Source organism: Crinia signifera, chromosome 2, assembly GCF_055691185.1.
Source record: "Crinia signifera chromosome 2, ASM5569118v1, whole genome shotgun sequence".
NCBI lineage: Eukaryota > Metazoa > Chordata > Amphibia > Anura > Myobatrachidae > Crinia > Crinia signifera.
This window is the reverse complement of record NC_139218.1, coordinates 152753132-152779883: the sequence shown is the minus strand read 5'-3', so window position 1 is coordinate 152779883 and position 26752 is coordinate 152753132. Positions and strand designations below refer to the sequence as shown.

The 26752-nt window shown below is 33.3% G+C and overlaps 17 non-coding genes across 17 annotated transcripts; all 17 read right to left on the bottom strand.

Moving 5' to 3' along the window:
* Positions 1–1549: 1549 nt before the first annotated feature.
* Positions 1550–1623, bottom strand: TRNAI-AAU (transfer RNA isoleucine (anticodon AAU)). The gene has a single exon. It is a non-coding gene; the product is annotated as a tRNA-Ile (tRNA).
* A 2340-nt stretch (positions 1624–3963) lies between these two features.
* Positions 3964–4037, bottom strand: TRNAI-AAU (transfer RNA isoleucine (anticodon AAU)). The gene has a single exon. It is a non-coding gene; the product is annotated as a tRNA-Ile (tRNA).
* Positions 4038–7232: 3195 nt separating this feature from the next.
* Positions 7233–7306, bottom strand: TRNAL-AAG (transfer RNA leucine (anticodon AAG)). The gene has a single exon. It is a non-coding gene; the product is annotated as a tRNA-Leu (tRNA).
* Positions 7307–9679: 2373 nt separating this feature from the next.
* Positions 9680–9753, bottom strand: TRNAI-AAU (transfer RNA isoleucine (anticodon AAU)). Its single transcript has one exon. It is a non-coding gene; the product is annotated as a tRNA-Ile (tRNA).
* Positions 9754–12094: 2341 nt separating this feature from the next.
* On the bottom strand, positions 12095–12168 carry TRNAI-AAU (transfer RNA isoleucine (anticodon AAU)). Its single transcript has one exon. It is a non-coding gene; the product is annotated as a tRNA-Ile (tRNA).
* Positions 12169–13704: 1536 nt separating this feature from the next.
* Positions 13705–13778, bottom strand: TRNAI-AAU (transfer RNA isoleucine (anticodon AAU)). The gene has a single exon. It is a non-coding gene; the product is annotated as a tRNA-Ile (tRNA).
* Positions 13779–16119: 2341 nt separating this feature from the next.
* TRNAI-AAU (transfer RNA isoleucine (anticodon AAU)) lies at positions 16120–16193 on the bottom strand. Its single transcript has one exon. It is a non-coding gene; the product is annotated as a tRNA-Ile (tRNA).
* Positions 16194–17997: 1804 nt separating this feature from the next.
* On the bottom strand, positions 17998–18071 carry TRNAI-AAU (transfer RNA isoleucine (anticodon AAU)). The gene has a single exon. It is a non-coding gene; the product is annotated as a tRNA-Ile (tRNA).
* A 1505-nt stretch (positions 18072–19576) lies between these two features.
* Positions 19577–19650, bottom strand: TRNAI-AAU (transfer RNA isoleucine (anticodon AAU)). Its single transcript has one exon. It is a non-coding gene; the product is annotated as a tRNA-Ile (tRNA).
* Positions 19651–20366: 716 nt separating this feature from the next.
* Positions 20367–20440, bottom strand: TRNAI-AAU (transfer RNA isoleucine (anticodon AAU)). The gene has a single exon. It is a non-coding gene; the product is annotated as a tRNA-Ile (tRNA).
* Positions 20441–21155: 715 nt separating this feature from the next.
* TRNAI-AAU (transfer RNA isoleucine (anticodon AAU)) lies at positions 21156–21229 on the bottom strand. The gene has a single exon. It is a non-coding gene; the product is annotated as a tRNA-Ile (tRNA).
* A 716-nt stretch (positions 21230–21945) lies between these two features.
* On the bottom strand, positions 21946–22019 carry TRNAI-AAU (transfer RNA isoleucine (anticodon AAU)). The gene has a single exon. It is a non-coding gene; the product is annotated as a tRNA-Ile (tRNA).
* A 715-nt stretch (positions 22020–22734) lies between these two features.
* Positions 22735–22808, bottom strand: TRNAI-AAU (transfer RNA isoleucine (anticodon AAU)). Its single transcript has one exon. It is a non-coding gene; the product is annotated as a tRNA-Ile (tRNA).
* A 762-nt stretch (positions 22809–23570) lies between these two features.
* Positions 23571–23644, bottom strand: TRNAI-AAU (transfer RNA isoleucine (anticodon AAU)). Its single transcript has one exon. It is a non-coding gene; the product is annotated as a tRNA-Ile (tRNA).
* A 762-nt stretch (positions 23645–24406) lies between these two features.
* Positions 24407–24480, bottom strand: TRNAI-AAU (transfer RNA isoleucine (anticodon AAU)). The gene has a single exon. It is a non-coding gene; the product is annotated as a tRNA-Ile (tRNA).
* Positions 24481–25242: 762 nt separating this feature from the next.
* On the bottom strand, positions 25243–25316 carry TRNAI-AAU (transfer RNA isoleucine (anticodon AAU)). Its single transcript has one exon. It is a non-coding gene; the product is annotated as a tRNA-Ile (tRNA).
* A 715-nt stretch (positions 25317–26031) lies between these two features.
* TRNAI-AAU (transfer RNA isoleucine (anticodon AAU)) lies at positions 26032–26105 on the bottom strand. The gene has a single exon. It is a non-coding gene; the product is annotated as a tRNA-Ile (tRNA).
* Between the last annotated feature and the right edge of the window lie 647 nt (positions 26106–26752).

Below are 26752 nucleotides of genomic sequence, written 5' to 3'. Positions count from 1 at the left end.
ATAATCTTCAAATCATTATATGTATTATTTCTAAAAGGTGATTTTTGTTGACAATAAATCATTATATGTATTATTTCTAAAAGGTGATTTTTGTTGACAATCATTTTTTCTCCCTTCATACTTATGCAAAAACGATAAATGAGGTCCCATTTTAAAGATTAAGTTACTTGCTTCAGATAAATTGTTATTTAAGAATTGTATATGGTTTTGTTTCTTTAAAAATTGAAGTTACAAATTGACTTTGTGCCCTACACTTCTTTCCCTGGATGTGTTGATACAGCATGGCAAAGAAGATCCGTTTTGCACAGCTTCTCGAAATGGCTACATATGAACCAGTTCTTCTTTCATCCTACTACAAACCACCAACCTCACTATAAAATGAATTGTATTTTATTTGCATGAAACATTTACGCATGGGCCACGTAGAAGATCATATATTGATTGAAAAGCATTTCTATTTTAAAGAAAAATCATATAGCATAAAGTGCTTTGAAGTGTGGATTTCTTTTCTTCCTACAGTCCAAAGCAAAATAAAAATAGGGTGTAAAATACTATATATTTAAAGGATAATGGTAAAAGATCTACAATGTATTCAAGGCAGTTACTAGGATAATCACTATAGCCAATACTGATGATGAAGCCTAGTTTCCAAGCACTGTACTAGAAGTTTAAATCCATTGTTGTCAATGATGTTGGGTCATCAAGATAAACAAACGGCCAGTGTGGGGATCGAACCCAAGACCTTGGCGTTATTAGCACTACGCTCTAACCAACTAAGCTAACCGGCCACACTCTTTGAATTCGAAAATCCAAAATGACAAATAATCTTCAAATCATTATGTGTATTATTTCTAAAAGGTGATTTTTGTTGACAATAAATCATTATATGTATTATTTCTAAAAGGTGATTTTTGTTGACAATCATTTTTTCTCCCTTCATACTTTTGCAAAAACGATAAATGAGGTCCCAATTTAAAGATTAAGTTATTTGCTTCAGATACATTGTTAGTTAAGAATTGTATATGGTTTTGTTTCTTTAAAAATTGAAGTTACAAATTGACTTTGTGCCCTACACTTCTTTCCCTGGATGTGTTGATACAGCATGGCAAAGATGATCAGTTTTGCACAGCTTCTCAAAATGGCTACATATGAACCAGTTCTTCTTTCATCCTACTACAAACCACCAACCTCACTATAAAATGAATTGTATTTTATTTGCATGTAACATTTACGCATGGGCCACGTAGTAGATTGTATATTGATTGAAAAGCATTTCTATTTTAAAGAAAAATCATAAAGCATAAAGTGCTTTGAAGTGTGGCATTGGTAATAGGGCTTTCATTTCTTCCTACAGTCCAAAGCAAAATAAAAATAGGGTGTAAAATACTATATATTTAAAGGATAATGGTAAAAGATCTACAATGTATTCAAGGCAGCTACAAGGGATAATCACTATAGCCATACTGATGATGAAGCCTAGTTTCCAAGCACTGTACTACAAGTTTAAATCCATTGTTGTCAATGATGTTGGGTCATCAAGAAAAACAAATGGCCAGTGTGGGGATCGAACCCAAGACCTTGGCGTTATTAGCACCACGCTCTAACCAACTGAGCTAACCGGCCACACTGTTTAAATGTGAAAATCCAAAATGACAAATAATCTTCAAATCATTATATGTATTATTTCTAAAAGGTGATTTTTGTTGACAATCATTTTTTCTCCCTTCATACTTTTGCAAAAACGATAAATGAGGTCCCATTTTAAAGATTAAGTTACTTGCTTCAGATAAATTGTTAGTTAAGAATTGTATATGGTTTTGTTTCTTTAAAAATTGAAGTTACAAATTGACTTTGTGCCCTACACTTCTTTCCCTGGATGTGTTGATACAGCATGGCAAAGAAGATCAGTTTTGCACAGCTTCTCGAAATGGCTACATATGAACCAGTTCTTCTTTCATCCTACTACAAACCACCAACCTCACTATAAAATGAATTGTATTTTATTTGCATGAAACATTTACGCATGGGCCACGTAGTAGATCATATATTGATTGAAAAGCATTTCTATTTTAAAGAAAAATCATAAAGCATAAAGTGCTTTGAAGTGTGGCATTGGTAATAGGGCTTTCATTTCTTCCTACAGTCCAAAGCAAAATAAAAATAGGGTGTAAAATACTATATATTTAAAGTATAATGGTAGAAGATCTACAATGTATTCAAGGCAGTTACTAGGATAATCACTATAGCCAATACTGATGATGAAGCCTAGTTTCCAAGCACTGTACTACAAGTTTAAATCCATTGTTGTCAATGATGTTGGGTCATCAAGATAAACAAATGGCCAGTGTGGGGATCGAACCCAAGACCTTGGCGTTATTAGCACCACCCTCTAACCAACTGAGCTAACCGGCCACACTCTTTGAATGCGAAAATCCAAAATGACAAATAATCTTCAAATCATTATATGTATTATTTCTAAAAGGTGATTTTTGTTGACAATAAATCATTATATGTATTATTTCTAAAAGGTGATTTTTGTTGACAATCATTTTTTCTCCCTTCATACTTTTGCAAAAACAATAAATGAGGTCCCATTTTAAAGATTAAGTTATTTGCTTCAGATACATTGTTAGTTAAAAATTGTATATGGTTTTGTTTCTTTAAAAATTGTAGTTACAAATTGACTTTGTGCCCTACACTTCTTTCCCTGGATGTTTTGATACAGCATGGAAAAGAGGATCAGCTTTGCACAGCTTCTCAAAATGGCTACATATGAACAAGTTCTTCTTTCATCCTACTACAAACCACCAACCTCACTATAAAATGAATTGTATTTTATTTGCATGAAACATTTACGCATGGGCCACGTAGTAGATCGTATATTGATTGAAAAGCATTTCTATTTTAAAGAAAAATCATAAAGCATAAAGTGCTTTGAAGTGTGGCATTGGTAATAGGGCTTTCATTTCTTCCTACAGTCCAAAGCAAAATAAAAATAGGGTGAAAAATACTATATATTTAAAGGATAATGGTAAAAGATCTACAATGTATTCAAGGCAGCTACAAGGGATAATCACTATAGCCAATACCGATGATGAAGCCTAGTTTCCAAGCACTGTACTACAAGTTTAAATACATTGTTGTCAATGATGTTGGGTCATCAAGAAAAACAAATGGCCAGTGTGGGGATCGAACCCAAGACCTTGGCATTATTAGCACCACGCTCTAACCAACTGAGCTAATCGGCCACACTGTTTGAATGTGAAAATCCAAAATGACAAATAATCTTCAAATCATTATATGTATTATTTCTAAAAGGTGATTTTTGTTGACAATCATTTTTTCTCCCTTCATACTTTTGCAAAAACGATAAATGAGGTCCCATTTTAAAGATTAAGTTACTTGCTTCAGATAAATTGTTAGTTAAGAATTGTATATGGTTTTGTTTCTTTAAAAATTGAAGTTACAAATTGACTTTGTGCCCTACACTTCTTTCCCTGGATGTGTTGATACAGCATGGCAAAGATGATCAGTTTTGCACAGCTTCTCAAAATTGCTACATATGAACCAGTTCTTCTTTCATCCTACTACAAACCACCAACCTCACTATAAAATGAATTGTATTTTATTTGCATGAAACATTTACGCATGGGCCACGTAGTAGATCATATATTTATTGAAAAGCATTTCTATTTTAAAGAAAAATCATAAAGCATAAAGTGCTTTGAAGTGTGGCATTGGTAATAGGGCTTTCATTTATTCCTACAGCCCAAAGCAAAATAAAAATAGGGTGTAAAATACTATATATTTAAAGGATAATGGTAAAAGATCTACAATGTATTCAAGGCAGCTACAAGGGATAATCACTATAGCCATACTGATGATGAAGCCTAGTTTCCAAGCACTGTACTACAAGTTTAAATCCATTGTTGTCAATGATGTTGGGTCATCAAGAAAAACAAATGGCCAGTGTGGGGATCGAACCCAAGACCTTGGCGTTATTAGCACCACGCTCTAACCAACTGAGCTAACCGGCCACACTGTTTGAATGTGAAAATCCAAAATGACAAATAATCTTCAAATCATTATATGTATTATTTCTAAAAGGTGATTTTTGTTGACAATCATTTTTTCTCCCTTCATACTTTTGCAAAAACGATAAATGAGGTCCCATTTTAAAGATTAAGTTACTTGCTTCAGATAAATTGTTAGTTAAGAATTGTATATGGTTTTGTTTCTTTAAAAATTGAAGTTACAAATTGACTTTGTGCCCTACACTTCTTTCCCTGGATGTGTTGATACAGCATGGCAAAGAGGATCAGTTTTGCACAGCTTCTCAAAATGGCTACATATTAACCAGTTCTTCTTTCATCCTACTACAAACCACCAACCTCACTATAAAATGAATTGTATTTTATTTGCTTGAAACATTTACGCATGGGCCACGTAGTAGATCATATATTGATTGAAAAGCATTTCTATTTTAAAGAAAAATCATAAAGCATAAAGTGCTTTGAAGTGTGGCATTGGTAATAGGGCTTTCATTTCTTCCTACAGTCCAAAGCAAAATAAAAATAGGGTGTAAAATACTATATATTTAAAGGATAATGGTAAACGATCTACAATGTATTCAAGGCAGCTACAAGGGATAATCACTATAGCCAATACTGATGATGAAGCCTAGTTTCCAAGCACTGTACTACAAGTTTAAATCCATTGTTGTCAATGATGTTGGGTCATCAAGATAAACAAATGGCCAGTGTTGGGATCGAACCCAAGACCTTGGCGTTATTAGCACCACGCTCTAACCAACTGAGCTAACCGGCCACACTCTTTGAAATGCGAAAATCCAAAATGACAAATAATCTTCAAATCATTATATGTATTATTTCTAAAAGGTGATTTTTGTTGACAATAAATCATTATATGTATTATTTCTAAAAGGTGATTTTTGTTGACAATCATTTTTTCTCCCTTCATACTTTTGCAAAAACGATAAATGAGGTCCCATTTTAAAGATTAAGTTACTTGCTTCAGATAAATTGTTATTTAAGAATTGTATATGGTTTTGTTTCTTTAAAAATTGAAGTTACAAATTGACTTTGTGCCCTACACTTCTTTCCCTGGATGTGTTGATACAGCATGGCAAAGAAGATCCGTTTTGCACAGCTTCTCGAAATGGCTACATATGAACCAGTTCTTCTTTCATCCTACTACAAACCACCAACCTCACTATAAAATGAATTGTATTTTATTTGCATGAAACATTTACGCATGGGCCACGTAGAAGATCATATATTGATTGAAAAGCATTTCTATTTTAAAGAAAAATCATATAGCATAAAGTGCTTTGAAGTGTGGATTTCTTTTCTTCCTACAGTCCAAAGCAAAATAAAAATAGGGTGTAAAATACTATATATTTAAAGGATAATGGTAAAAGATCTACAATGTATTCAAGGCAGTTACTAGGATAATCACTATAGCCAATACTGATGATGAAGCCTAGTTTCCAAGCACTGTACTAGAAGTTTAAATCCATTGTTGTCAATGATGTTGGGTCATCAAGATAAACAAACGGCCAGTGTGGGGATCGAACCCAAGACCTTGGCGTTATTAGCACTACGCTCTAACCAACTAAGCTAACCGGCCACACTCTTTGAAATGCGAAAATCCAAAATGACAAATAATCTTCAAATCATTATATGTATTATTTCTAAAAGGTGATTTTTGTTGACAATAAATCATTATATGTATTATTTCTAAAAGGTGATTTTTGTTGACAATCATTTTTTCTCCCTTCATACTTTTGCAAAAACGATAAATGAGGTCCCATTTTAAAGATTAAGTTACTTGCTTCAGATAAATTGTTATTTAAGAATTGTATATGGTTTTGTTTCTTTAAAAATTGAAGTTACAAATTGACTTTGTGCCCTACACTTCTTTCCCTGGATGTGTTGATACAGCATGGCAAAGAAGATCCGTTTTGCACAGCTTCTCGAAATGGCTACATATGAACCAGTTCTTCTTTCATCCTACTACAAACCACCAACCTCACTATAAAATGAATTGTATTTTATTTGCATGAAACATTTACGCATGGGCCACGTAGAAGATCATATATTGATTGAAAAGCATTTCTATTTTAAAGAAAAATCATATAGCATAAAGTGCTTTGAAGTGTGGATTTCATTTCTTCCTACAGTCCAAAGCAAAATAAAAATAGGGTGTAAAATACTATATATTTAAAGGATAATGGTAAAAGATCTACAATGTATTCAAGGCAGTTACTAGGATAATCACTATAGCCAATACTGATGATGAAGCCTAGTTTCCAAGCACTGTACTAGAAGTTTAAATCCATTGTTGTCAATGATGTTGGGTCATCAAGATAAACAAACGGCCAGTGTGGGGATCGAACCCAAGACCTTGGCGTTATTAGCACTACGCTCTAACCAACTAAGCTAACCGGCCACACTCTTTGAATTCGAAAATCCAAAATGACAAATAATCTTCAAATCATTATGTGTATTATTTCTAAAAGGTGATTTTTGTTGACAATAAATCATTATATGTATTATTTCTAAAAGGTGATTTTTGTTGACAATCATTTTTTCTCCCTTCATACTTTTGCAAAAACGATAAATGAGGTCCCAATTTAAAGATTAAGTTATTTGCTTCAGATACATTGTTAGTTAAGAATTGTATATGGTTTTGTTTCTTTAAAAATTGAAGTTACAAATTGACTTTGTGCCCTACACTTCTTTCCCTGGATGTGTTGATACAGCATGGCAAAGATGATCAGTTTTGCACAGCTTCTCAAAATGGCTACATATGAACCAGTTCTTCTTTCATCCTACTACAAACCACCAACCTCACTATAAAATGAATTGTATTTTATTTGCATGTAACATTTACGCATGGGCCACGTAGTAGATTGTATATTGATTGAAAAGCATTTCTATTTTAAAGAAAAATCATAAAGCATAAAGTGCTTTGAAGTGTGGCATTGGTAATAGGGCTTTCATTTCTTCCTACAGTCCAAAGCAAAATAAAAATAGGGTGTAAAATACTATATATTTAAAGGATAATGGTAAAAGATCTACAATGTATTCAAGGCAGCTACAAGGGATAATCACTATAGCCATACTGATGATGAAGCCTAGTTTCCAAGCACTGTACTACAAGTTTAAATCCATTGTTGTCAATGATGTTGGGTCATCAAGAAAAACAAATGGCCAGTGTGGGGATCGAACCCAAGACCTTGGCGTTCTTAGCACCACGCTCTAACCAACTGAGCTAACCGGCCACACTGTTTGAATGTGAAAATCCAAAATGACAAATAATCTTCAAATCATTATATGTATTATTTCTAAAAGGTGATTTTTGTTGACAATCATTTTTTCTCCCTTCATACTTTTGCAAAAACGATAAATGAGGTCCCATTTTAAAGATTAAGTTACTTGCTTCAGATAAATTGTTAGTTAAGAATTGTATATGGTTTTGTTTCTTTAAAAATTGAAGTTACAAATTGACTTTGTGCCCTACACTTCTTTCCCTGGATGTGTTGATACAGCATGGCAAAGAGGATCAGTTTTGCACAGCTTCTCAAAATGGCTACATATGAACCAGTTCTTCTTTCATCCTACTACAAACCACCAACCTCACTATAAAATGAATTGTATTTTATTTGCTTGAAACATTTACGCATGGGCCACGTAGTAGATCATATATTGATTGAAAAGCATTTCTATTTTAAAGAAAAATCATAAAGCATAAAGTGCTTTGAAGTGTGGCATTGGTAATAGGGCTTTCATTTCTTCCTACAGTCCAAAGCAAAATAAAAATAGGGTGTAAAATACTATATATTTAAAGGATAATGGTAAAAGATCTACAATGTATTCAAGGCAGCTACAAGGGATAATCACTATAGCCAATACTGATGATGAAGCCTAGTTTCCAAGCACTGTACTACAAGTTTAAATCCATTGTTGTCAATGATGTTGGGTCATCAAGATAAACAAATGGCCAGTGTTGGGATCGAACCCAAGACCTTGGCGTTATTAGCACCACGCTCTAACCAACTGAGCTAACCGGCCACACTCTTTGAAATGCGAAAATCCAAAATGACAAATAATCTTCAAATCATTATATGTATTATTTCTAAAAGGTGATTTTTGTTGACAATAAATCATTATATGTATTATTTCTAAAAGGTGATTTTTGTTGACAATCATTTTTTCTCCCTTCATACTTATGCAAAAACGATAAATGAGGTCCCATTTTAAAGATTAAGTTACTTGCTTCAGATAAATTGTTATTTAAGAATTGTATATGGTTTTGTTTCTTTAAAAATTGAAGTTACAAATTGACTTTGTGCCCTACACTTCTTTCCCTGGATGTGTTGATACAGCATGGCAAAGAAGATCCGTTTTGCACAGCTTCTCGAAATGGCTACATATGAACCAGTTCTTCTTTCATCCTACTACAAACCACCAACCTCACTATAAAATGAATTGTATTTTATTTGCATGAAACATTTACGCATGGGCCACGTAGAAGATCATATATTGATTGAAAAGCATTTCTATTTTAAAGAAAAATCATATAGCATAAAGTGCTTTGAAGTGTGGATTTCTTTTCTTCCTACAGTCCAAAGCAAAATAAAAATAGGGTGTAAAATACTATATATTTAAAGGATAATGGTAAAAGATCTACAATGTATTCAAGGCAGTTACTAGGATAATCACTATAGCCAATACTGATGATGAAGCCTAGTTTCCAAGCACTGTACTAGAAGTTTAAATCCATTGTTGTCAATGATGTTGGGTCATCAAGATAAACAAACGGCCAGTGTGGGGATCGAACCCAAGACCTTGGCGTTATTAGCACTACGCTCTAACCAACTAAGCTAACCGGCCACACTCTTTGAATTCGAAAATCCAAAATGACAAATAATCTTCAAATCATTATGTGTATTATTTCTAAAAGGTGATTTTTGTTGACAATAAATCATTATATGTATTATTTCTAAAAGGTGATTTTTGTTGACAATCATTTTTTCTCCCTTCATACTTTTGCAAAAACGATAAATGAGGTCCCAATTTAAAGATTAAGTTATTTGCTTCAGATACATTGTTAGTTAAGAATTGTATATGGTTTTGTTTCTTTAAAAATTGAAGTTACAAATTGACTTTGTGCCCTACACTTCTTTCCCTGGATGTGTTGATACAGCATGGCAAAGATGATCAGTTTTGCACAGCTTCTCAAAATGGCTACATATGAACCAGTTCTTCTTTCATCCTACTACAAACCACCAACCTCACTATAAAATGAATTGTATTTTATTTGCATGTAACATTTACGCATGGGCCACGTAGTAGATTGTATATTGATTGAAAAGCATTTCTATTTTAAAGAAAAATCATAAAGCATAAAGTGCTTTGAAGTGTGGCATTGGTAATAGGGCTTTCATTTCTTCCTACAGTCCAAAGCAAAATAAAAATAGGGTGTAAAATACTATATATTTAAAGGATAATGGTAAAAGATCTACAATGTATTCAAGGCAGCTACAAGGGATAATCACTATAGCCATACTGATGATGAAGCCTAGTTTCCAAGCACTGTACTACAAGTTTAAATCCATTGTTGTCAATGATGTTGGGTCATCAAGAAAAACAAATGGCCAGTGTGGGGATCGAACCCAAGACCTTGGCGTTATTAGCACCACACTCTAACCAACTGAGCTAACCGGCCACACTGTTTAAATGTGAAAATCCAAAATGACAAATAATCTTCAAATCATTATATGTATTATTTCTAAAAGGTGATTTTTGTTGACAATCATTTTTTCTCCCTTCATACTTTTGCAAAAACGATAAATGAGGTCCCATTTTAAAGATTAAGTTACTTGCTTCAGATAAATTGTTAGTTAAGAATTGTATATGGTTTTGTTTCTTTAAAAATTGAAGTTACAAATTGACTTTGTGCCCTACACTTCTTTCCCTGGATGTGTTGATACAGCATGGCAAAGAAGATCAGTTTTGCACAGCTTCTCGAAATGGCTACATATGAACCAGTTCTTCTTTCATCCTACTACAAACCACCAACCTCACTATAAAATGAATTGTATTTTATTTGCATGAAACATTTACGCATGGGCCACGTAGTAGATCATATATTGATTGAAAAGCATTTCTATTTTAAAGAAAAATCATAAAGCATAAAGTGCTTTGAAGTGTGGCATTGGTAATAGGGCTTTCATTTCTTCCTACAGTCCAAAGCAAAATAAAAATAGGGTGTAAAATACTATATATTTAAAGTATAATGGTAGAAGATCTACAATGTATTCAAGGCAGTTACTAGGATAATCACTATAGCCAATACTGATGATGAAGCCTAGTTTCCAAGCACTGTACTACAAGTTTAAATCCATTGTTGTCAATGATGTTGGGTCATCAAGATAAACAAATGGCCAGTGTGGGGATCGAACCCAAGACCTTGGCGTTATTAGCACCACCCTCTAACCAACTGAGCTAACCGGCCACACTCTTTGAATGCGAAAATCCAAAATGACAAATAATCTTCAAATCATTATATGTATTATTTCTAAAAGGTGATTTTTGTTGACAATAAATCATTATATGTATTATTTCTAAAAGGTGATTTTTGTTGACAATCATTTTTTCTCCCTTCATACTTTTGCAAAAACAATAAATGAGGTCCCATTTTAAAGATTAAGTTATTTGCTTCAGATACATTGTTAGTTAAAAATTGTATATGGTTTTGTTTCTTTAAAAATTGTAGTTACAAATTGACTTTGTGCCCTACACTTCTTTCCCTGGATGTTTTGATACAGCATGGAAAAGAGGATCAGCTTTGCACAGCTTCTCAAAATGGCTACATATGAACAAGTTCTTCTTTCATCCTACTACAAACCACCAACCTCACTATAAAATGAATTGTATTTTATTTGCATGAAACATTTACGCATGGGCCACGTAGTAGATCGTATATTGATTGAAAAGCATTTCTATTTTAAAGAAAAATCATAAAGCATAAAGTGCTTTGAAGTGTGGCATTGGTAATAGGGCTTTCATTTCTTCCTACAGTCCAAAGCAAAATAAAAATAGGGTGAAAAATACTATATATTTAAAGGATAATGGTAAAAGATCTACAATGTATTCAAGGCAGCTACAAGGGATAATCACTATAGCCAATACCGATGATGAAGCCTAGTTTCCAAGCACTGTACTACAAGTTTAAATACATTGTTGTCAATGATGTTGGGTCATCAAGAAAAACAAATGGCCAGTGTGGGGATCGAACCCAAGACCTTGGCATTATTAGCACCACGCTCTAACCAACTGAGCTAATCGGCCACACTGTTTGAATGTGAAAATCCAAAATGACAAATAATCTTCAAATCATTATATGTATTATTTCTAAAAGGTGATTTTTGTTGACAATCATTTTTTCTCCCTTCATACTTTTGCAAAAACGATAAATGAGGTCCCATTTTAAAGATTAAGTTACTTGCTTCAGATAAATTGTTAGTTAAGAATTGTATATGGTTTTGTTTCTTTAAAAATTGAAGTTACAAATTGACTTTGTGCCCTACACTTCTTTCCCTGGATGTGTTGATACAGCATGGCAAAGATGATCAGTTTTGCACAGCTTCTCAAAATTGCTACATATGAACCAGTTCTTCTTTCATCCTACTACAAACCACCAACCTCACTATAAAATGAATTGTATTTTATTTGCATGAAACATTTACGCATGGGCCACGTAGTAGATCATATATTTATTGAAAAGCATTTCTATTTTAAAGAAAAATCATAAAGCATAAAGTGCTTTGAAGTGTGGCATTGGTAATAGGGCTTTCATTTATTCCTACAGCCCAAAGCAAAATAAAAATAGGGTGTAAAATACTATATATTTAAAGGATAATGGTAAAAGATCTACAATGTATTCAAGGCAGCTACAAGGGATAATCACTATAGCCAATACTGATGATGAAGCCTAGTTTCCAAGCACTGTACTACAAGTTTAAATCCATTGTTGTCAATGATGTTGGGTCATCAAGAAAAACAAATGGCCAGTGTGGGGATCGAACCCAAGACCTTGGCGTTATTAGCACCACGCTCTAACCAACTGAGCTAACCGGCCACACTGTTTGAATGTGAAAATCCAAAATGACAAATAATCTTCAAATCATTATATGTATTATTTCTAAAAGGTGATTTTTGTTGACAATCATTTTTTCTCCCTTCATACTTTTGCAAAAACGATAAATGAGGTCCCATTTTAAAGATTAAGTTACTTGCTTCAGATAAATTGTTATTTAAGAATTGTATATGGTTTTGTTTCTTTAAAAATTGAAGTTACAAATTGACTTTGTGCCCTACACTTCTTTCCCTGGATGTGTTGATACAGCATGGCAAAGAAGATCCGTTTTGCACAGCTTCTCGAAATGGCTACATATGAACCAGTTCTTCTTTCATCCTACTACAAACCACCAACCTCACTATAAAATGAATTGTATTTTATTTGCATGAAACATTTACGCATGGGCCACGTAGAAGATCATATATTGATTGAAAAGCATTTCTATTTTAAAGAAAAATCATATAGCATAAAGTGCTTTGAAGTGTGGATTTCTTTTCTTCCTACAGTCCAAAGCAAAATAAAAATAGGGTGTAAAATACTATATATTTAAAGGATAATGGTAAAAGATCTACAATGTATTCAAGGCAGTTACTAGGATAATCACTATAGCCAATACTGATGATGAAGCCTAGTTTCCAAGCACTGTACTAGAAGTTTAAATCCATTGTTGTCAATGATGTTGGGTCATCAAGATAAACAAACGGCCAGTGTGGGGATCGAACCCAAGACCTTGGCGTTATTAGCACTACGCTCTAACCAACTAAGCTAACCGGCCACACTCTTTGAATTCGAAAATCCAAAATGACAAATAATCTTCAAATCATTATGTGTATTATTTCTAAAAGGTGATTTTTGTTGACAATAAATCATTATATGTATTATTTCTAAAAGGTGATTTTTGTTGACAATCATTTTTTCTCCCTTCATACTTTTGCAAAAACGATAAATGAGGTCCCAATTTAAAGATTAAGTTATTTGCTTCAGATACATTGTTAGTTAAGAATTGTATATGGTTTTGTTTCTTTAAAAATTGAAGTTACAAATTGACTTTGTGCCCTACACTTCTTTCCCTGGATGTGTTGATACAGCATGGCAAAGATGATCAGTTTTGCACAGCTTCTCAAAATGGCTACATATGAACCAGTTCTTCTTTCATCCTACTACAAACCACCAACCTCACTATAAAATGAATTGTATTTTATTTGCATGTAACATTTACGCATGGGCCACGTAGTAGATTGTATATTGATTGAAAAGCATTTCTATTTTAAAGAAAAATCATAAAGCATAAAGTGCTTTGAAGTGTGGCATTGGTAATAGGGCTTTCATTTCTTCCTACAGTCCAAAGCAAAATAAAAATAGGGTGTAAAATACTATATATTTAAAGGATAATGGTAAAAGATCTACAATGTATTCAAGGCAGCTACAAGGGATAATCACTATAGCCATACTGATGATGAAGCCTAGTTTCCAAGCACTGTACTACAAGTTTAAATCCATTGTTGTCAATGATGTTGGGTCATCAAGAAAAACAAATGGCCAGTGTGGGGATCGAACCCAAGACCTTGGCGTTATTAGCACCACGCTCTAACCAACTGAGCTAACCGGCCACACTGTTTAAATGTGAAAATCCAAAATGACAAATAATCTTCAAATCATTATATGTATTATTTCTAAAAGGTGATTTTTGTTGACAATCATTTTTTCTCCCTTCATACTTTTGCAAAAACGATAAATGAGGTCCCATTTTAAAGATTAAGTTACTTGCTTCAGATAAATTGTTAGTTAAGAATTGTATATGGTTTTGTTTCTTTAAAAATTGAAGTTACAAATTGACTTTGTGCCCTACACTTCTTTCCCTGGATGTGTTGATACAGCATGGCAAAGAAGATCAGTTTTGCACAGCTTCTCGAAATGGCTACATATGAACCAGTTCTTCTTTCATCCTACTACAAACCACCAACCTCACTATAAAATGAATTGTATTTTATTTGCATGAAACATTTACGCATGGGCCACGTAGTAGATCATATATTGATTGAAAAGCATTTCTATTTTAAAGAAAAATCATAAAGCATAAAGTGCTTTGAAGTGTGGCATTGGTAATAGGGCTTTCATTTCTTCCTACAGTCCAAAGCAAAATAAAAATAGGGTGTAAAATACTATATATTTAAAGTATAATGGTAGAAGATCTACAATGTATTCAAGGCAGTTACTAGGATAATCACTATAGCCAATACTGATGATGAAGCCTAGTTTCCAAGCACTGTACTACAAGTTTAAATCCATTGTTGTCAATGATGTTGGGTCATCAAGATAAACAAATGGCCAGTGTGGGGATCGAACCCAAGACCTTGGCGTTATTAGCACCACCCTCTAACCAACTGAGCTAACCGGCCACACTCTTTGAATGCGAAAATCCAAAATGACAAATAATCTTCAAATCATTATATGTATTATTTCTAAAAGGTGATTTTTGTTGACAATAAATCATTATATGTATTATTTCTAAAAGGTGATTTTTGTTGACAATCATTTTTTCTCCCTTCATACTTTTGCAAAAACAATAAATGAGGTCCCATTTTAAAGATTAAGTTATTTGCTTCAGATACATTGTTAGTTAAAAATTGTATATGGTTTTGTTTCTTTAAAAATTGTAGTTACAAATTGACTTTGTGCCCTACACTTCTTTCCCTGGATGTTTTGATACAGCATGGAAAAGAGGATCAGCTTTGCACAGCTTCTCAAAATGGCTACATATGAACAAGTTCTTCTTTCATCCTACTACAAACCACCAACCTCACTATAAAATGAATTGTATTTTATTTGCATGAAACATTTACGCATGGGCCACGTAGTAGATCGTATATTGATTGAAAAGCATTTCTATTTTAAAGAAAAATAATAAAGCATAAAGTGCTTTGAAGTGTGGCATTGGTAATAGGGCTTTCATTTCTTCCTACAGTCCAAAGCAAAATAAAAATAGGGTGAAAAATACTATATATTTAAAGGATAATGGTAAAAGATCTACAATGTATTCAAGGCAGCTACAAGGGATAATCACTATAGCCAATACCGATGATGAAGCCTAGTTTCCAAGCACTGTACTACAAGTTTAAATACATTGTTGTCAATGATGTTGGGTCATCAAGAAAAACAAATGGCCAGTGTGGGGATCGAACCCAAGACCTTGGCATTATTAGCACCACGCTCTAACCAACTGAGCTAATCGGCCACACTGTTTGAATGTGAAAATCCAAAATGACAAATAATCTTCAAATCATTATATGTATTATTTCTAAAAGGTGATTTTTGTTGACAATCATTTTTTCTCCCTTCATACTTTTGCAAAAACGATAAATGAGGTCCCATTTTAAAGATTAAGTTACTTGCTTCAGATAAATTGTTAGTTAAGAATTGTATATGGTTTTGTTTCTTTAAAAATTGAAGTTACAAATTGACTTTGTGCCCTACACTTCTTTCCCTGGATGTGTTGATACAGCATGGCAAAGATGATCAGTTTTGCACAGCTTCTCAAAATTGCTACATATGAACCAGTTCTTCTTTCATCCTACTACAAACCACCAACCTCACTATAAAATGAATTGTATTTTATTTGCATGAAACATTTACGCATGGGCCACGTAGTAGATCATATATTTATTGAAAAGCATTTCTATTTTAAAGAAAAATCATAAAGCATAAAGTGCTTTGAAGTGTGGCATTGGTAATAGGGCTTTCATTTATTCCTACAGCCCAAAGCAAAATAAAAATAGGGTGTAAAATACTATATATTTAAAGGATAATGGTAAAAGATCTACAATGTATTCAAGGCAGCTACAAGGGATAATCACTATAGCCAATACTGATGATGAAGCCTAGTTTCCAAGCACTGTACTACAAGTTTAAATCCATTGTTGTCAATGATGTTGGGTCATCAAGAAAAACAAATGGCCAGTGTGGGGATCGAACCCAAGACCTTGGCGTTATTAGCACCACGCTCTAACCAACTGAGCTAACCGGCCACACTGTTTGAATGTGAAAATCCAAAATGACAAATAATCTTCAAATCATTATATGTATTATTTCTAAAAGGTGATTTTTGTTGACAATCATTTTTTCTCCCTTCATACTTTTGCAAAAACGATAAATGAGGTCCCATTTTAAAGATTAAGTTATTTGCTTCAGATACATTGTTAGTTAAGAATTGTATATGGTTTTGTTTCTTTAAAAATTGAAGTTGCAAATTGACTTTGTGCCCTACACTTCTTTCCCTGGATGTGTTGATACAGCATGGCAAAGAAGATCAGTTTTGCACAGCTTCTCGAAATGGCTACATATGAACCAGTTCTTCTTTCATCCTACTACAAACCACCAACCTCACTATAAAATGAATTGTATTTTATTTGCATGAAACATTTACGCATGGGCCACGTAGTAGATCATATATTGATTGAAAAGCATTTCTATTTTAAAGAAAAATCATAAAGCATAAAGTGCTTTGAAGTGTGGCATTGGTAATAGGGCTTTCATTTCTTCCTACAGTCCAAAGCAAAATAAAAATAGGGTGTAAAATACTATATATTTAAAGTATAATGGTAAAAGATCTACAATGTATTCAAGGCAGTTACTAGGATAATCACTATAGCCAATACTGATGATGAAGCCTAGTTTCCAAGCACTGTACTACAAGTTTAAATCCATTGTTGTCAATGATGTTGGGTCATCAAGAAAAACAAATGGCCAGTGTGGGGATCGATGGCCTAAAAGGTGATTTTTGTTGACAATAAATCATTATATGTATTATTTCTAAAAGGTGATTTTTGTTGACAATCATTTTTTCTCCCTTCATACTTTTGCAAAAACGATAAATGAGGTCCTATTTTAAAGATTAAGTTATTTGCTTCAGATACATTGTTAGTTAAGAATTGTATATGGTTTTGTTTCTTTAAAAATTGAAGTTACAAATTGACTTTGTGCCCTACACTTCTTTCCCTGGATGTGTTGATACAGCATGGCAAAGATGATCAGTTTTGCACAGCTTCTCAAAATTGCTACATATGAACCAGTTCTTCTTTCATCCTACTACAAACCACCAACCTCACTATAAAATGAATTGTATTTTATTTGCATGAAACATTTACGCATGGGCCACGTAGTAGATCATATATTTATTGAAAAGCATTTCTATTTTAAAGAAAAATCATAAAGCATAAAGTGCTTTGAAGTGTGGCATTGGTAATAGGGCTTTCATTTATTCCTACAGCCCAAAGCAAAATAAAAATAGGGTGTAAAATACTATATATTTAAAGGATAATGGTAAAAGATCTACAATGTATTCAAGTCAGCTACAATTAGCACCACGCTCTAACCAACTGAGCTAACCGGCCACACTCTTTGAATGCGAAAATCCAAAATGACAAATAATCTTCAAATCATTATGTGTATTATTTCTAAAAGGTGATTTTTGTTGACAAAATTGAATTGTATTTTATTTGCATGAAACATTTACGCATGGGCCACGTAGTAGAACATATATTGATTGAAAAGCATTTCTATTTGAAAGAAAAATCATAAAGCATAAAGTGCTTTGAAGTGTGGCATTGGTAATAGGGCTTTCATTTCTTCCTACAGTCCAAAGCAAAATAAAAATAGGGTGTAAAATACTATATATTTAAAGGATAATGGTAAAAGATCTACAATGTATTCAAGGCAGTTACTAGGATAATCACTATAGCCAATACTGATGATGAAGCCTAGTTTCCAAGCACTGTACTACAAGTTTAAATCCATTGTTGTCAATGATGTTGGGTCATCAAGAAAAACAAATGGCCAGTGTGGGGATCGAACCCAAGACCTTGGCGTTATTAGCACCACGCTCTAACCAACTGAGCTAACCGGCCACACTGTTTGATTGTGAAAATCCAAAATGACAAATAATCTTCAAATCATTATATGTATTATTTCTAAAAGGTGATTTTTGTTGACAATCATTTTTTCTCCCTTCATACTTTTGCAAAAACGATAAATGAGGTCCCATTTTAAAGATTAAGTTACTTGCTTCAGATAAATTGTTAGTTAAGAATTGTATATGGTTTTGTTTCTTTAAAAATTGAAGTTACAAATTGACTTTGTGCCCTACACTTCTTTCCCTGGATGTGTTGATACAGCATGGCAAAGATGATCAGTTTTGCACAGCTTCTCAAAATTGCTACATATGAACCAGTTCTTCTTTCATCCTACTACAAACCACCAACCTCACTATAAAATGAATTGTATTTTATTTGCATGAAACATTTACGCATGGGCCACGTAGTAGATTATATATTTATTGAAAAGCATTTCTATTTTAAAGAAAAATCATAAAGCATAAAGTGCTTTGAAGTGTGGCATTGGTAATAGGGCTTTCATTTATTCCTACAGCCCAAAGCAAAATAAAAATAGGGTGTAAAATACTATATATTTAAAGGATAATGGTAAAAGATCTACAATGTATTCAAGGCAGCTACAAGGGATAATCACTATAGCCAATACTGATGATGAAGCCTAGTTTCCAAGCACTGTACTACAAGTTTAAATCCATTGTTGTCAATGATGTTGGGTCATCAAGAAAAACAAATGGCCAGTGTGGGGATCGAACCCAAGACCTTGGCGTTATTAGCACCACGCTCGAACCAACTGAGCTAACCGGCCACACTGTTTGAATGTGAAAATCCAAAATGACAAATAATCTTCAAATCATTATATGTATTATTTCTAAAAGGTGATTTTTGTTGACAATCATTTTTTCTCCCTTCATACTTTTGCAAAAACGATAAATGAGGTCCCATTTTAAAGATTAAGTTATTTGCTTCAGATACATTGTTAGTTAAGAATTGTATATGGTTTTGTTTCTTTAAAAATTGAAGTTGCAAATTGACTTTGTGCCCTACACTTCTTTCCCTGGATGTGTTGATACAGCATGGCAAAGAAGATCAGTTTTGCACAGCTTCTCGAAATGGCTACATATGAACCAGTTCTTCTTTCATCCTACTACAAACCACCAACCTCACTATAAAATGAATTGTATTTTATTTGCATGAAACATTTACGCATGGGCCACGTAGTAGATCATATATTGATTGAAAAGCATTTCTATTTTAAAGAAAAATCATAAAGCATAAAGTGCTTTGAAGTGTGGCATTGGTAATAAGGCTTTCATTTCTTCCTACAGTCCAAAGCAAAATAAAAATAGGGTGTAAAATACTATATATTTAAAGTATAATGGTAAAAGATCTACAATGTATTCAAGGCAGTTACTAGGATAATCACTATAGCCAATACTGATGATGAAGCCTAGTTTCCAAGCACTGTACTACAAGTTTAAATCCATTGTTGTCAATGATGTTGGGTCATCAAGATAAACAAATGGCCAATGTGGGGATCGAACCCAAGACCTTGGCATTATTAGCACCACGCTCTAACCAACTGAGCTAACCGGCCACACTGTTTGAATGTGAAAATCTAAAATGACAAATAATCTTCAAATCATTATATGTATTATTTCTAAAAGGTGATTTTTGTTGACAATCATTTTTTCTCCCTTCATACTTTTGCAAAAACGATAAATGAGGTCCCATTTTAAAGATTAAGTTACTTGCTTCAGATAAATTGTTAGTTAAGAATTGTATATGGTTTTGTTTCTTTAAAAATTGAAGTTACAAATTGACTTTGTGCCCTACACTTCTTTCCCTGGATGTGTTGATACAGCATGGCAAAGAATATCAGTTTTGCACAGCTTCTCGAAATGGCTACATATGAACCAGTTCTTCTTTCATCCTACTACAAACCACCAACCTCACTATAAAATGAATTGTATTTTATTTGCATGAAACATTTACGCATGGGCCACGTAGTAGATCATATATTGATTGAAAAGCATTTCTATTTTAAAGAAAAATCATAAAGCATAAAGTGCTTTGAAGTGTGGCATTGGTAATAGGGCTTTCATTTATTCCTACAGCCCAAAGCAAAATAAAAATCGGGTGTAAAATACTATATATTTAAAGGATAATGGTAAAAGATCTACAAAATATTTAAGGCAGCTACAAGGGATGATCACTATAGCCAATACTGATGATGAAGCCTAGTTTCCAAGCACTGTACTACAAGTTTAAATCCATTGTTGTCAATGATGTTGGGTCATCAAGAAAAAAAAATGGCCAATGTGGGGATCGAACCCAAGACCTTGGCGTTATTAGCACCACGCTCTAACCAACTGAGCTAACCGGCCACACTCTTTGAATGTGAAAATCCAAAATGACAAATAATCTTCAAATCATTATATGTATTATTTCTAAAAGGTGATTTTTGTTGACAATCATTTTTTCTCCCTTCATACTTTTGCAAAAACGATAAATGAGGTCCCATTTTAAAGATTAAGTTACTTGCTTCAGATAAATTGTTAGTTAAGAATTGTATATGGTTTTGTTTCTTTAAAAATTGAAGTTACAAATTGACTTTGTGCCCTACACTTCTTTCCCTGGATGTGTTGATACAGCATGGCAAAGAAGATCAGTTTTGCACAGCTTCTCGAAATGGCTAGATATGACCCAGTTCTTCTTTCATCCTACTACAAACCACCAACCTCACTATAAAATTAATTGTATTTTATTTGCATGAAACATTTACGCATGGGCCACGTAGTAGATCATATATTGATTGAAAAGCATTTCTATTTTAAAGAAAAATCATAAAGCATAAAGTGCTTTGAAGTGTGGCATTAGTAATAGGGCTTTCATTTCTTCCTACAGTCCAAAGCAAAATAAAAATAGGGTGTCAAATACTATATATTTAAAGTATAATGGTAAAAGATCTACAATGTATTCAAGGCAGTTACTAGGATAATCACTATAGCCAATACTGATGATGAAGCCTAGTTTCCAAGCACTGTACTACAAGTTTAAATCCATTGTTGTCAATGATGTTGGGTCATTAAGATAAACAAATGGCCAGTGTGGGGATCGAACCCAAGACCTTGGCGTTATTAGCACCACGCTCTAACCAACTGAGCTAACCGGCCACACTGTTTGAATGTGAAAATCCAAAATGACAAATAATCTTCAAATCATTATATGTATTATTTCTAAAAGGTGATTTTTGTTGACAATCATTTTATCTCCCTTCATACTTTTGCAAAAACGATAAATGAGGTCCCATTTTAAAGATTAAGTTATTTGCTTCAGATACATTGTTAGTTAAGAATTGTATATGGTTTTGTTTCTTTAAAAATTGAAGTTACAAATTGACTTTGTGCCCTACACTTCTTTCCCTGGATGTGTTGATACAGCATGGCAAAGATGATCAGTTTTGCACAGCTTCTCAAAATGGCTACATGTGAACCAGTTCTTCTTTCATCCTACTACAAACCACCAACCTCACTATAAAATGAATTGTATTTTATTTGCATGAAACATTTACGCATGGGCCACGTAGTAGATCATATATTGATTGAAAAGCATTTCTATTTTAAAGAAAAATCATAAAGCATAAAGTGCTTTGAAGTGTGGCATTGGTAATAGGGCTTTCATTTATTCCTACAGCCCAAAGCAAAATAAAAATAGGGTGTAAAATACTATATATTTAAAGGATAATGGTAAAAGATCTACAATGTATTCAAGGCAGCTACAAGGGATAATCACTATAGCCAATACTGATGATGAAGCCTAGTTTCCAAGCACTGTACTACAAGTTTAAATCCATTGTTGTCAATGATGTTGGGTCATCAAGAAAAACAAATGGCCAGTGTGGGGATCGAACCCAAGACCTTGGCGTTATTAGCACCACGCTCTAACCAACTGAGCTAACCGGCCACACTGTTTGATTGTGAAAATCCAAAATGACAAATAATCTTCAAATCATTATATGTATTATTTCTAAAAGGTGATTTTTGTTGACAATCATTTTTTCTCCCTTCATACTTTTGCAAAAACGATAAATGAGGTCCCATTTTAAAGATTAAGTTACTTGCTTCAGATAAATTGTTAGTTAAGAATTGTATATGGTTTTGTTTCTTTAAAAATTGAAGTTACAAATTGACTTTGTGCCCTACACTTCTTTCCCTGGATGTGTTGATACAGCATGGCAAAGAAGATCAGTTTTGCACAGCTTCTCGAAATGGCTACATATGAACCAGTTCTTCTTTCATCCTACTACAAACCACCAACCTCACTATAAAATGAATTGTATTTTATTTGCATGAAACATTTACGCATGGTCCACGTAGTAGATCATATATTGATTGAAAAGCATTTCTATTTTAAAGAAAAATCATAAAGCATAAAGTGCTTTGAAGTGTGGCATTGGTAATAGGGCTTTCATTTCTTCCTACAGTCCAAAGCAAAATAAAAATAGGGTGTAAAATACTATATATTTAAAGTATAATGGTAAAAGATCTACAATGTATTCAAGGCAGTTACTAGGATAATCACTATAGCCAATACTGATGATGAAGCCTAGTTTCCAAGCACTGTACTACAAGTTTAAATCCATTGTTGTCAATGATGTTGGGTCATCAAGATAAACAAATGGCCAGTGTGGGGATCGAACCCAAGACCTTGGCGTTATTAGCACCACGCTCTAACCAACTGAGCTAACCGGCCACACTCTTTGAATGCGAAAATCCAAAATGACAAATAATCTTCAAATCATTATGTGTATTATTTCTAAAAGGTGATTTTTGTTGACAATAAATCATTATATGTATTATTTCTAAAAGGTGATTTTTGTTGACAATCATTTTTTCTCCCTTCATACTTTTGCAAAAACGATAAATGAGGTCCCATTTTAAAGATTAAGTTATTTGCTTCAGATACATTGTTAGTTAAGAATTGTATATGGTTTTGTTTCTTTAAAAATTGAAGTTGCAAATTGACTTTGTGCCCTACACTTCTTTCCCTGGATGTGTTGATACAGCATGGCAAAGAAGATCAGTTTTGCACAGCTTCTCGAAATGGCTACATATGAACCAGTTCTTCTTTCATCCTACTACAAACCACCAACCTCACTATAAAATGAATTGTATTTTATTTGCATGAAACATTTACGCATGGGCCACGTAGTAGATCATATATTGATTGAAAAGCATTTCTATTTTAAAGAAAAATCATAAAGCATAAAGTGCTTTGAAGTGTGGCATTGGTAATAGGGCTTTCATTTATTCCTACAGCCCAAAGCAAAATAAAAATAGGGTGTAAAATACTATATATTTAAAGGATAATGGTAAAAGATCTACAATGTATTCAAGGCAGCTACAAGGGATAATCACTATAGCCAATACTGATGATGAAGCCGAGTTTCCAAGCACTGTACTACAAGTTTAAATCCATTGTTGTCAATGATGTTGGGTCATCAAGGAAAACAAATGGCCAGTGTGGGGATCGAACCCAAGACCTTGGCGTTATTAGCACCACGCTCTAACCAACTGAGCTAACCGGCCACACTCTTTGAATGCGAAAATCCAAAATGACAAATAATCTTCATATCATTATGTGTATTATTTCTAAAAGGTGATTTTTGTTGACAATAAATCATTATATGTATTATTTCTAAAAGGTGATTTTTGTTGACAATCATTTTTTCTCCCTTCATACTTTTGCAAAAACGATAAATGAGGTCCCATTTTAAAGATGAAGTTATTTGCTTCAGATACATTGTTAGTTAAGAATCGTATATGGTTTTGTTTCTTTAAAAATTGAAGTTACAAATTGACTTTGTGCCCTACACTTCTTTCCCTGGATGTGTTGATACAGCATGGCAAAGATGATCAGTTTTGCACAGCTTCTCAAAATGGCTACATATGAACGAGTTCTTCTTTCATCCTACTACAAACCACCAACCTCACTATAAAATGAATTGTATTTTATTTGCATGAAACATTTACGCATGGGCCACGTAGTAGATCATATATTGATTGAAAAGCATTTCTATTTTAAAGAAAAATCATAAAGCATAAAGTGCTTTGAAGTGTGGCATTGGTAATAGGGCTTTCATTTATTCCTACAGCCCAAAGCAAAATAAAAATAGGGTGTAAAATACTATATATTTAAAGGATAATGGTAAAAGATCTACAATGTATTCAAGGCAGCTACAAGGGATAATCACTATAGCCAATACTGATGATGAAGCCGAGTTTCCAAGCACTGTACTACAAGTTTAAATCCATTGTTGTCAATGATGTTGGGTCATCAAGGAAAACAAATGGCCAGTGTGGGGATCGAACCCAAGACCTTGGCGTTATTAGCACCACGCTCTAACCAACTGAGCTAACCGGCCACACTCTTTGAATGCGAAAATCCAAAATGACAAATAATCTTCAAATCATTATGTGTATTATTTCTAAAAGGTGATTTTTGTTGACAATAAATCATTATATGTATTATTTCTAAAAGGTGATTTTTGTTGACAATCATTTTTTCTCCCTTCATACTTTTGCAAAAACGATAAATGAGGTCCCATTTTAAAGATTAAGTTATTTGCTTCAGATACATTGTTAGTTAAGAATTGTATATGGTTTTGTTTCTTTAAAAATTGAAGTTTCAAATTGACTTTGTGCCCTACACTTCTTTCCCTGGATGTGTTGATACAGCATGGCAAAGATGATCAGTTTTGCACAGCTTCTCAAAATGGCTACATATGAACCAGTTCTTCTTTCATCCTACTGCAAACCACCAACCTCACTATAAAATGAATTGTATTTTATTTGCATGAAACATTTACGCATGGGCCACGTAGTAGATCATATATTGATTGAAAAGCATTTCTATTTTAAAGAAAAATCATAAAGCATAAAGTGCTTTGAAGTGTGGCATTGGTAATAGGGCTTTCATTTCTTCCTACAGTCCAAAGCAAAATAAAAATAGGGTGTAAAATACTATATATTTAAAGGATAATGGTAAAAGATCTACAATGTATTCAAGGCAGCTACAAGGGATAATCACTATAGCCAATACTGATGATGAAGCCTAGTTTCCAAGCACTGTACTACAAGTTTAAATCCTTTGTTGTCAATGATGTTGGGTCATCAAGAAAAACAAATGGCCAGTGTGGGGATCGAACCCAAGACCTTGGCGTTATTAGCACCACGCTCTAACCAACTGAGCTAACCGGCCACACTATTTGAATTTGAAAATCCAAAATGACAAATAATCTTCAAATCATTATATGTATTATTTCTAAATGGTGATTTTTGTTGACAATCATTTTTTCTCCCTTCATACTTTTGCAAAAACAATAAATGAGGTCCCATTCGAAAGATTAAGTTACTTGCTTCAGATAAATTGTTAGTTAAGAATTGTATATGGTTTTGTTTCTTTAAAAATTGAAGTTGCAAATTGACTTTGTGCCCTACACTTCTTTCCCTGGATGTGTTGATACAGCATGGCAAAGAAGATCAGTTTTGCACAGCTTCTCGAAATGGCTACATATGACCCAGTTCTTCTTTCATCCTACTACAAACCACCAACCTCACTATAAAATTAATTGTATTTTATTTGCATGAAACATTTACGCATGGGCCACGTAGTAGATCATATATTGATTGAAAAGCATTTCTATTTTAAAGAAAAATCATAAAGCATAAAGTGCTTTGAAGTGTGGCATTGGTAATAGGGCTTTCATTTCTTCCTACAGTCCAAAGCAAAATAAAAATAGGGTTTAAAATACTATATATTTAAAGTATAATGGTAAAAGATCTACAATGTATTCAAGGCAGTTACTAGGATAATCACTATAGCCAATACTGATGATGAAGCCTAGTTTCCAAGCACTGTACTACAAGTTTAAATCCATTGTTGTCAATGATGTTGGGTCATCAAGATAAACAAATGGCCAGTGTGGGGATCGAACCCAAGACCTTGGCGTTATTAGCACCACGCTCTAACCAACTGAGCTAACCGGCCACACTCTTTGAATGCGAAAATCCAAAATGACAAATAATCTTCATATCATTATGTGTATTATTTCTAAAAGGTGATTTTTGTTGACAATAAATCATTGTATGTATTATTTCTAAAAGGTGATTTTTGTTGACAATCATTTTTTCTCCCTTCATACTTTTGCAAAAACGATAAATGAGGTCCCATTTTAAAGATTAAGTTATTTGCTTCAGATACATTGTTAGTTAATAATTGTATATGGATTTGTTTCTTTAAAAATTGAAGTTACAAATTGACTTTGTGCCCTATACTTCTTTCCCTGGATGTGTTGATACAGCATGGCAAAGATGATCAGTTTTGCACAGCTTCTCAAAATGGCTACATATGAACCAGTTCTTCTTTCATCCTACTACAAACCACCAACCTCACTATAAAATGAATTGTATTTTATTTGCATGAAACATTTACGCATGGGCCACGTAGTAGATCATATATTGATTGAAAAGCATTTCTATTTTAAAGAAAAATCATAAAGCATAAAGTGCTTTGAAGTGTGGCATTGGTAATAGGGCTTTCATTTCTTCCTACAGTCCAAAGCAAAATAAAAATAGGGTGTAAAATACTATATATTTAAAGGATAATGGTAAAAGATCTACAATGTATTCAAGGCA